Below are 11983 nucleotides of genomic sequence, written 5' to 3'. Positions count from 1 at the left end.
ACAAGGCCAGAGCAGAGGATGCACAGGACTCTCCTGTGTTTGGATTTTATTTATTTTTGACTTAGGGTCTCACTCTGTCACCCATACTGGAGTGCAGTGGCACAATCATGGCTCACCCTAGTGTCATCCTCCTGGGTTCAGGTGATCCTCCTGCCTTCGTCTCCTGAGCAGCTGGAACTACAGGCATGCACCACCATGCCTGGCTAATTTTTTAGTTTTTTTGTAGAGATGAGGTCTCACTATGTTGCCCAGGTTGGTGTTGAACTCCTGGGTTCAAGCAATCCTCCCACCTTGACCTCCCAAAGTGCTGGGATTACAGGTGTAAGCCACTGCCCCTGGCTGTGTGTTTGGACTTTAGCGCTTTTTCATTATTGGAGTACTACAAATAAATGACTCGAACAGTAACGAGGCAATAGGGAAGAGGAAAAAAGTTACTAACCATTGTCTCATCCTCTTAAAACCAAAGTGATCCAGCAAGAGGAAAGAAAATGTGAGTAAGACCTAGGATGGGGAGGGCAGAGGTGATGAGAAGGCAGATCCCTAGCAGTTGCGAATACATGTCAATTTTCTCTCTGGTTCAGGAAACTCAATCAAGACCCAACACGATGTCTCCATGCCACTGTCAGAACTGCAGCAAATTTACTTTAGAATTCAGTTTCAGTGACAGGAGAGTTCGGAATGCTTAGTGACCTCGAGTGGGGTTTTATGACCCTGTAATAGACAGTTCTAGGTTCTGCTCCTGTAGTACGCCTAGAAATCTCATTTTCTCTCAAACACCTTGCTAGATTCAGAACAATGGACTCTGAGCCTCTCTAAAGCTAAACTGAGTTTTCTTTACTTGGAAGTGAAACATGGTCTCTGGCACCTTCTAGGTTTTCTTGGAGGCATTGCTTTATCAAGTCTGATAAAAAACTGACCCAAAAGAATACAGGGGTCAGGGAAACATGTGGTCTCTCTCTGCGTAGAAAATAGAAGACAGTAGAACCCAGAAGGACTCTACTGCTACATTTTGCAATGGAAGTATCTGTTCTCACCATGGCAAACCAAGGACTTCCTCCTGTGGGATGTAAGACTTCTCTAAGGTGAAGTTATAGGGGTAGGTATGACCACAGCTATAGAGGAATTTTATATTAGCTAGGAAGATATTCTACTCCAGTGACCTCAGCAGGAGTTGTCATTGCTGCTGCCCTGTGGAGGACAGCTCTTGGGCTGGCTGTCACTTTGTCAACAGCTGGGAAGTCATAAACATGTTTTTTTTCCTGTTCTTGCTCTACAGATCCTCACCAGAGACTCTGACCACTTAGGTGGATGGAGTCATCTATTACAGAATTTACAGCGCTGTCTCGGCAGTGGCTAATGTCAATGACATCCATCAAGCCACATTTCTACTGGCTTTGACCACTCTGGGAAATGTTTTAGGGACACAGATTGTGTCCCAGATCTTAGCTGGATGAGACGAGACGAGATTGCCTATAGTTTCCAGGTAAAGGCACCAAAAACTAATAATAGCCTGTGTCTTTAACTCATTCATTTTAATTAGCAGTGGTTATCAAATATCAGCAGATCAAAGCACCCTCTGTGTGCCTGTTTGCACACTCATACACTCAGGCAACTGCCCTCAGAGGCAAGCGACCTTGTGTGATTGCATGTATCTGTCACCATGAGAAATAGATTTAAATACCTGGATAGGTGAAGGGAGTTGCCAAAATTCTGCCTTTTGCTCATTTTCTCAAAATGAGCTCAAAATTATGAATTAACATTGTACACATTAGCCTTTCCTGCAGAGGTTGGAGCTAAGATTTATTTGTAGTTCAGATTACTCCAGAATTCAGCCATTTCTCAGATAGTCCTATGTTTAGTCAGAGTGTGAAGGTTAGGGGGAGATTTCCTTTAGACAGCATAGGCCTGCCATCTCTGGAAATTCTTACATCATGCCCCCAATATCACTGATAATATTAAAAGTAATAACAATTATAACAGCAGCGATGAGTATGTGGCAGGTAGCGATCTTATCTCTTGTACACCCTAGTTTATAGACAATCACACTTCTGTATTTTTGTAGAATGAATTACATTTTTAATTTAATTTTTTTTGAGTTGATGTCTCACTCTGTTGTCCAGGCTGAGTGCAGTGGCACAATCCTGGCTCATCACAGCCTCATACTTCTGGGCTCAAGCAGCCCTCCTGCCTCAGCCTCCGAGTACCTGGGACTACAGGTGCATACCATCACGCCCAGCTAATTATTTTGGTTTTTTATTCAGATGAGATCTGGCTGTATTGCCTGGGCTGGTCTCAAACTCCTGGGCTCAAGCAGTCCTCCCGCCTCGGCCTCCCAAAGCACTGAGATTACAGGCATAAGCCACTGTGCCCGGTCTCAAATTACATTTTGATTCTGAATGTCTTTCTCTAAGTTAGGAAGAAATTCAGCTTTAGCTCTTTTTGGCCCTTCCTCTAGTCCCTAATGTAGGGCAAAGTCACCCAATTTGCACGAGATAGAGTCAGTTCTGCATGATAGCTCCCCATATCATTTGTAAGAGCCCCATGAGTTTGACAGCTCAAACGTTTCCAGTCCATAGCCAGATCACTGACTTCTTGTGAGGGCTCACTATCTCTTGGGGTTCTGCAGGTATCATACAAAGGCAGTGCATCACTGGCTATTTGGTAGCAGAGCTCTCTGCCCCATCCTTTTTGGGAGAACTACCCTTCGGATGTCACAATTTCTCAAGGCATTCTTCCTCTGCAGGATAACCAGCAGCCAGCATGATGTCTTCAATGGTTTTAAGCTTTAACAAGGGACAAGAATATTTTTTGTTAATTCTTTGTTTACATTTTAATTTTTATCTTAGGCTCAGGGGATACAAGTGCATGTTTGTTACATGGGCATATTGCGTACTGGTGGGGATTGAGCTTCAGGTGACCCCATTTCCCAGATAGTGAACGTTGTACCGAATAAACAGCTTCTGAACTCCTCATTCTCCTTCCTCCCCATTTTAGTCCCCCAATTGTCTGTTGTTTCCATTTTGACTTTAAGTTGCTTCTGCTAAAAAAAAAAAAAAAAAAAAAGTCTTGTTACTTATTTAAACCTGGCCCTAGGACAGAGATTAAACAGACACATAATATCTCAAAATATTATTCATTGAGTCATTGATGAGCTCTGAGAGATATATGCATTATCTCTAAATCTCATGACAATCCTGAAAGAAAAATTTGTGTAGGTAAAGAAACAGAGAAGTTCAGAACTGGCCCAATGACTAACAGCTGCAAATGGCAGAGCCGGGACAAACTCCAGGTCTGTCTGAGAAGCCTGTGCATTACTTCCTGCCTGAAATTAGTGACAAGCAAATTTGGGTACTTGTTCAAATCCAGGTTGTCATTGTAAACTTCCATAGGGATTGTTTAGGGGTGATTCCTATTGGTAGATACCCACTAAGAGATCTGTCAGGTTTTGTTCCTGAATTACTCAAGGGATTCACTTTACATTCTAGAAAGTGATTGATAGGAATGAATGATTTCCTTTTCAAACTGTCTTACTCCAAATGCCAAAAAAAAGAGAGAGAGAGAAAGAAAGAAAAAAAAAGGCTGGCTCATGCCTATAGCCCCAGCACTTTGGGAGGCCTAGGTGAGTGGATTGCTTGGGCCTAGGAGTTCAAGCCTAACCTGGGCGGCATAGTAAGACCGACCTTGTCTCTAAAAAAAAAAAAATGAGCTGGGCACAGTGGTTATCAAATATCAGCAGATCATAGCAGCTACCAGGGAGGCTGAGGCAGAAGAATTGCTTGAGCCCAGGAGGTCTAGTCTGGTAAGCTGTGATCATGCCACTGCACTCCAGCCTGAGCAACAGGGTGAGATCCCCTATTCAAAAAATAAAGAAATACTTATTTTGTGAGTATGAAACGTATCAGAAACTTATGCCACATAACTCCTGACTTCTGACCAGTCTTTTTATTTGAAAGCAGACATTACTTGATGATGCCACCGAGCTGTGGGGGACCCAGGTGGCCTGCGTGGAAATCAAAGATGTTTGGATCTCCACACAGCTGCAGAGATGTATAGCAATGGAGGCTGAGGCCACCAGGGAAGCCAGAACCAGGGTAAGGGCTGTGCGGCATACACATAGAGGGCCAGCCACTTGGTGATGGGTTCCACAAGGCTAGAGTTTAAATGGAAGATCAGGGTCTCCCAATTTTCTTTTTTTTTTTTTTTAAAGAAAAGGCTTTCTGGTCAGGCTCAAAGGTTCACGTCAGTAATCCCAGCACTTTGGGAGTCTGAGGCGAGAGAATCGCTTGAGACCAGGAGCTGGAGTCCAGCCTAGGTAACATAGCAAGACCTCCTCTCTACAGAAATAAAGAAATAAGCACAGGCCTGCAGTCCCAGCTACTCTGGAGGCTGAGGCAGATGGACAGCCTGAGCCCAGCAGATTGAGGCTGCGGTGAGCTGTGGTCGTGTCACTGCACTCCAGCCTGGGTGGCAGAGTGAGGCCCCAACTCAAAAAATAATAGTTATAATAAAAGAAAGAAAAGGGGTTCCTTTCACAGCTTTACTGAGAATTTTCCCTGAATTAAAAGGTAACAAGCAGCTTATTGTACCAGAGAAAGCTCAGTCACAGGTCTTGGGTCAGAAGCAACTTAGCAAAGTGGATTCCAACTGAATCTACACATCAGTGTTTCCTAGAAAGCATTTGACAAAGCAGAACAAAACAAAATAGCAACTCCCAGACCTCTCGTCTGACCCAGTGAGGCAGGCTTGGTAGGCGCAGGAATCTTCGTTTTCAAAGCTGTTGATTTGGATGTGGCCAGCTTGGAGCCAGACTTTCGAGCATCTTTGTGCTAGTATAATGTCACTGGATTAAAAGGAACGATTAAGCGCCATCCAGGTTAGTATTACAAAATGTAAGCTCACCCTCGTTCCGAGTGTCCATAAGTCTGTTTATCTATAGCCTTCATGCCTGTGTGGGTAAGCTTCTTGAAGTGTCAGAAACCGGCTCAGATTAGACATCTGCACGTACCCTCCTTGGAATCTTACTTGTGAGCTGAAGAAGGTGCTTCTTTGCACTAGTTCTTTACACACATCTGGGTCATCTGCTAAGTTCCAGCAGCTTCCAAGCAGCAACTTGGTGGTGACAGGTGAGGGATCACGTTCACACACAGGCCATTCTTGGACAGCTGGAGAACTAGAAAGAGAGGGAAGCACTGAGAGATTTCCAACGAGTGTTACAAGGCTGCCGCTTGCTACCACTTCATGAGCTCCAAGAACTAGAAACAGTCCTAGCTTTGAGAGATGAGACTGGGTTAGCAACATAAGGAGATAAAAACATCTCCTGTGATGCGTAAAAACAACCACAAAAAAGCCAGTTAAAGGCCTGAAGTTTCAGACTTTTCTCAAAACAAATGCAGTTGAGTAGTGGGACTCCAAAGTGCTTCAAGGGCATTAGTAAGGTAGGTGCTAAATATTCATTTGCATTAAAGGTAGCGCTTTTATTTTTGTTTGGAAATGAAATCCAGGGATCTGTAATTTGAGCGATATTTTTCTCTCTTCCGCTTCCTGCCACTTCCTTGAACTGCTTTAATCCCATTAGGATGTGACTCTCTCTTATCCTTACTAAAGATGTAAATAGATGAAACTTGTGGCAACTTGGGGGCTTCAGAGAGAAGTATCAGTAAGGACCCAGAAAAAGAAGGCACAGGTCGCAGTGGTGCACTTTATTTCTGAACTCTTTAATTTGTCTTTCCAGATTCTTGCAGCAGAAGGAGAGATGAGGGCTTCCACATCTCTGAAGTCAGCTTCCCTGGTGCCAAGTCCTCCATAGCCCTTCAGCTGCACTACCTGCAGACCCTAACCACTATGGCCACCGAGAAGAATTCCATGTTGTGTTTCCTCTGCCCATGAATATACTGGAGGACATTGGTGGTATCAGCTGTGATGCCCACAAGAAGCTTCCTAGGAGAGCCTGAAGACCTTTTGAGGTAGCCACCAGTAGCTTAGAGAGCCAGGTCTATGCCTATGGAGAAGCCAGCAGTTGGAAGCGATGAGAATTCCAACACTATTCACACAACAGTAACTGCACAGCTGGATTAGTATTAGCAGGGAAAAGCTACTACAGAGGCCACAGAAGGAAAACAAAGGCAAAAACGAAGATGGTAAACTACTTCTATCTTTTCCTTTTTTTTTTTTTTTGAATCGGAGTCTCACTCTGTTGCCCAGGCTGGAGTGCAGTGGTACGTTCACGGCCACCCCAGCATCAACTCGCTAGCTGGGTTCAGGTGATCCTTCCTCCTCAGACTTTCAAGTAGCTGGGACTACAGGCATGTGTGGCCATGCCCAGCTAATTTTTTCATTTGTTTTGGAGATAAGGTCTTACCATGTTGCCAGGTTAGTCTTGAACCCCCGGACTCAGGCAGTCCTCTTGCTTTGGCCTCCCAAAGTGCTGGGATTATAGGCTTGAGCCACTGTGCCCTGGTTAACTACTTCCATATTTAAGAATATAATCAACTTTGCAGTATTTTGATAAAATTAATGGTTGTCTCTGACTTTATAGTAGGAACTTTCTTGCAGAGGGAGAGGAAAGCATTGGGTGACTGTGACTAAGATTTCAGAATTACTTTTTTTAATTGTTTTAAGAAACATTCTAGATAAGTTGTAGAGAAACAGGCCTCATTATAAATACTACATATTTGCTCTATAATTCCAAAACAGTTACTTGTTAAGTCTTCAGTAGTTGTACCCAGCCCCACAATGCTGAAAAATATGACTGATTTTCATGTTTAGGACAAAGAGGTATGGAGGTTTTCAGCCTCAGACATATCCCCAACCCCACAGGGCAAACTGAACTCAGCTTACAGCCTGGCTCTCTTGCTGCTTGTCTTGCTGGGAGTGTTGGCCAACTCTCAGCCTCTCAGCACCTTTGTCGGAGGCTGGGCAAGGCCCAGGAAGGCCTAAATGTCTTGTAGTAGAGTTCAATGATTTGATGATTCCAGCTCTCATTTTTAACCCACTGAGAACCTGTTGAGGTTTATTTTATTTTAAGTTGGGATCTTATTCTTTTGTCCAGGCTGGAGTGCAGTGACATGATTACAGCTCACTGCAGCCTCAACCTCCTGGGCTCAGGCAATCTTTCCTCCTCAGCCTCATGAGTAGCTGGGACTATAGGCACGCGCCACCATGCCTAGCTAATTTTTTTCATTTTTTGAGGAGACAAGGTCTTGCTATGTTACTCAGGCTAATCTTGAACTTCTGGACTCAAGCAGTCCTCCCACATCAGCCTCCCATAGGATCCAGAGATGCATATATATGTGTGAGACTTTGAATTCTTTTTTGAGACAGTTGTTAGTTCCCCTATCAATTATTGAGTTAAGTAAGTTTTTGGCATCGGTTATATTTTTGTATGAAAGTCATCATTTTACCTTGTAGGAAGGGTCATCCTTTTGTAGTAGGAAAAATAGAGAGATTGTGACACTGAGACTATTATAGGAAGTGGCACTTTATTACGCTGGCCATTCCAGTAGGCCCGAGAATTTAATGCGTCCAAATCGAGCACCCCAGAGCAGGAGAAGGGGTCTTATACACTTGTTTAGGTAAGGGAGTGGGTCGTGTTGAGTGATTACATATTTCCTTTGGAATCTTACAAGGTTGTACTCAACAAAATCAGATTTTTCAAAGAACAAGTGGTTTCCAGGAACTGCAGGAAGGGGGGTTTTAGATAAGACTCTTTTCCATTTCCATGAAATGGCCAGTCTCTGGGCCATTTGGCCTTTCTTAAACAAAACCTGCCTGGGGCACCTGCCTGGCAGGTTTTTAAAGTTGCAACTTGCCTTTCAAAAGGAAATACCTTTAACTGTTATTAACCCCTTCCTGCCACTGGGCTAGTGGGAGTCATCCCCGGTGATTGCCAAGAGACCAACTGCTGAGCCTGAAGCAGCTATGTGCATTTTTGTGTTTATTCACTCGATCATACAAGAAATATATTTGAGCATTTGCTGCATCCTGCCAGACTTTAACAAGGTAGAGCCACTAGGGCATAGATACCCTGGCAGATTGTACAGCCAGAGAAGGCCCCAGGCAGGAGCACGGGAATCCTTTGGCATTTATGGGCCATACTTGCAAGTGATCTTTTGGGTGTGCCAAGGGGTAGGATCTATATATATATATATATATATATATATATATATATACACACACAGATATATGTGTATTTTTTGAGTTGGAATGTAATAAAATTCCATTTTCATAAATTTTCTCTATCACACACAGTCTTCTAGCAGTAAAATTACAGGCCGCTGAGTATTCTTTGAAAATTTCGTGGGTTTCATAATAGGCACTGGGTGGTTAAGATAGACAGCTTCACAGTCATCACTAATGGAAAGGAAAGAGTCTAGCAGACCCCTTCTCTGGGTGTTCTACATGGTATCTCCTAATCACATCAGAGCAGAACAGTTCTGAGTGAATTGCCTAGTCTCCCTAGAAAACTCCAGCTCACCTAACCTCTGATGTGCCAGAGTTAAAAGCATGCTGCCAGCCGGGCTTCGTGGCTCAGCCTGTAATCCCACGCCTTTGGGAGGCTGAGGTGAGTGGATTGTCTGAGCCCGCAGGTTCGAGACCCACCTGGGCAACTTGGCAAAACCTCATCTCTACAATAAATCAAAAATGAGCCGGGCATAGTAGCGCGCGCCTGTAGTTCCAGCTACTTGGAAGGCTGAGATGGAAGAATTGCCAGAGCCCAGCAGGTCGAGGCTGCAGTGGCCAAGAGCGGCCACTGCACTCCAGTCTGGGTAACAGAGCGAGACTCCAACTCAAAAAAAAAAACAAAAAAAAGCACATTGCCCAGATGCCCTCCAGATGCTTATTAGACACATCCAGTGAGATGCCCAAGGTGTGCGGCCTGAGTTTGGAACTGACTGCAATCGGTGAGGGAGACATAGCAGCATGTGACATGTCCATTTTGGTACCGGTGATCTAATCTAGCAGGCACAGTGTCGTTCATCCTGTCATTTTGGTTGTCTCTTTTGGATCCCTGGAGAGAAGCTCAGGCATTATATTGCCATAGCCAGAAGATGCATTAGCCACAACTCTGTCAGACTAGTAGGAAAGGCTGCAGCGGAAAATGAATTTTAGTGGCATAACACAAAATAAGTTTATTTCTTTTCCATAAAACAGTCCTGCATGGAGGGGCTCAGAAGAGTGGCTTACTTCCATATGATCTTTCAGGGACCCATATCAGCACGTAAAAGGTTTCCCACTTCCATGTTCTTTTCCAAGACTCAGATTTCTATGCCTGGGTTTACTTTGGAAGTCACATGTCTTTCTTTCCTTCCATGCCATATATATGTATTGTTAACACTTCCATCAGTTATTGAGTTAGGTAAGTTTTTGGCATCAATTATATTTTTGTACAAAAGTCATTTTACTCTTTAGGAAGGGTTATCCTTTAACAAGGGTAGAACCCCTAGGGCATAGATACATACATACAGCCAGAGAAGGCCCCAAGCAGGGACCTGGGAATCCTTTGGCACTTATGGGCAATACCTGCAAGTGATCTTTTGGGTGTACCAAGGGGATTGAGTAGGACATATATATACATATATGTGTATTTTTTGAGTTGGAGGTCTCACTCTGTCGTTCAGGCTGGAGTGCAGTGGTATGATCATAGCTCACTGTGGGCTTGACTTTCTGGGCTCAGGTGATCCTCTTGCCTTAACCTCCTGAGTAGCTGGGTTTATAGGTATGCACTAACACGCCCAGCTAATTTTTTGATTTTTTTGTGAGAATGGGGCCTTGCTATGTTGCCTAGGCTAGCCTTGGATTCCTGGGCTCAGGCAATTTTCTCACCTTGGACTCCCAAAGTGCTGGGATTACAGTCATGAGTCATTGCTCCTTGGTTATCGCCTATTTTTACTCTCTGTAGGAGATGTCAAGAATTTCCATGATTTCATTACCTTCTATGCATATGATTCATTATTCTTTATTTCTTTTAAACTCCAGGCATATGCTTCCGACTTTTAGTGATTGGACTTTGTATTTCCTTCAGAGCAGCTCGTCTGTTACATAGCACTACCCTGAGTGGAGAATGACTGCATTTACTTGGCATGCGTTTTACAAACTGAGGCGTGTGATGTATCTGCTTTACTTCTGTACTAGTGAGGGCAATAATGCTAACTGGTGCATTAGTACAAATGCATCATCTCAGTGACTCAATGCAAGAAAGCTTTATGTCTTGCCCTTGTGAGGCTTGATTTGGGCCAGGGGACCTTCTACCCTGTTGTAGCAACGGCATCTGGAGCAAATAACACCATGACTGTTGTGCTGGGAAGAGAGGGAGGGAGGAGGATGAGCCAGCGTCTACTCCCAGTCCATTCCCAGAACTAACAGCTCACATGGCCCCAACCTAGCTGTGAGAAGGTCTAGGGAACAGAGGGGCAGCCCATGACATATTTGGTGAGCAGACTTTCCATGTTGCGCCTATTTCTTTAAATCAGATGGAATACGCTCTGAGACTCACATATTTGGGCTGGTGGGAAACTTAATCACACCTTTATTGGAGGTCCTCTCCCTTTCTTCTATAGGATCAGTTAAGAATCCCAAGCTTCCGGGTGTCAAAAAGTGGAGTCACTTAGTCCCTGGTTGTCATCATTTCCACCATGATTTTTTGGCAAGTCCATGTTGCTTGCGAGCTCCCAATATCACTCTGAGACTGATGGTAAAACCTGCTGCCTCATAGCAGGATTGACCCTCAGGTTCCTTGGGCCTGACCACCAGTTGTAAAGAGTGTAGATATAGCCATGGGCGTGCCAGAGACACTGCATACTTAGAGGAAACAATAGATTGAGACTGATCAATTCTTTGTCCCAGAGAGCAGGATGGGCAGACCTTGCAGTAGTTAGGGTACCCTGCCAAGTTGCACTAATGGGAATGAATCAGCTGGTCTGGTCAGGTCACCCTTGTACACACATCACCTAAGTCAAGGATCACTTGATTTATTGTAAGCTCAGATGTCTAATATGAGGTCACTCTATTTAATACCAAAAGGAAATGCCAAGACAGCCCTTTTTAGATATTGAAGGATAATCCCAAGAAAATGACAAAATATGAAAAGAAGATGAGGTGGAAGAATAAGTACTCCCACGTTAAAGCTCTTCCAACATTTCCAAATCTGGGGAGAAATGGTAGTGTTGTAGCAGAAAGTTTGTGACCAAGAACAAAAATGAGCAACTCAACCAATCTTCACCCTAGGGGGAGAAAAAACAAGACAAAAAAGTAAGACAACTTGTTGCAGGAAAACAGAAAGACTGTAACACCACAGCTGTCTTAGGAAGTTGCAGTTTATTAGCACCTGTGTGACTCAGTGGGCTAATGCTCCAAGGCTGAGCAACCCAAAGAGGAGAGGTGTTTTATCTGTTAGTTTAGGTAAGGGAGGTGGAAGGGTTGCATGGCTATATGTTTTTCTTTGTAATTTACAAGGTGGTATTTAGCAAAAGCAGATTTTCAAAGAACAAATTGTCTCCAGGGTACACATGACAAGCAAGGGTTGTAAACTGATAACCTCACAAAGAGAGGATGTGGGGGTAAGGTTGTGAATGGATTACTATTTTGCATTCCCAGGAAAGCGACTTTTGGCTATTTGGTTTTCTCAAGCCCCATGTCTAGCAAGTTTTGGAGCTTGCAGTTTGATCATTAAAAGGAATAATTTTAACTTTTTTTAGCCCCTCTCTACCACAAACTAGTCTGTAAAGTAGAAAATTTCCAGCTCCTAGGGAGAAAGCCTGACCTGCCATAAGTCTGAGGAAGGAAACCAGAGAAGAAAATAGTCATGATCTGCCCCTACCAGGAAATTGACAGTGGGAGATAAAGTCTCTCTGCCCTAAAGTTATAATCATTTTTAGAAGCACTTAATTTTAGAGGAAACCTGCCAAACCAGGCTTTGTCAAAGTAGACTTGACTAGCAAAAAATATTAAAGAGCCAGAACAATCTGAGACTACACTGTATTGATTC

The 11983-nt window shown here is 43.8% G+C and overlaps 1 pseudogene; it reads left to right on the top strand.

Moving 5' to 3' along the window:
- Positions 1–1035: 1035 nt before the first annotated feature.
- Positions 1036–5951, top strand: LOC103269826 (annotated as a pseudogene).
- Positions 5952–11983: the final 6032 nt, after the last annotated feature.

This window comes from Carlito syrichta, unplaced genomic scaffold (genome assembly GCF_000164805.1).
Source record: "Carlito syrichta isolate Samal-C Ts95f unplaced genomic scaffold, Tarsius_syrichta-2.0.1 Scaffold309498, whole genome shotgun sequence".
NCBI classification, from domain to species: domain Eukaryota; kingdom Metazoa; phylum Chordata; class Mammalia; order Primates; family Tarsiidae; genus Carlito; species Carlito syrichta.
This window is presented reverse-complemented; position numbering and strand designations above follow the sequence as displayed.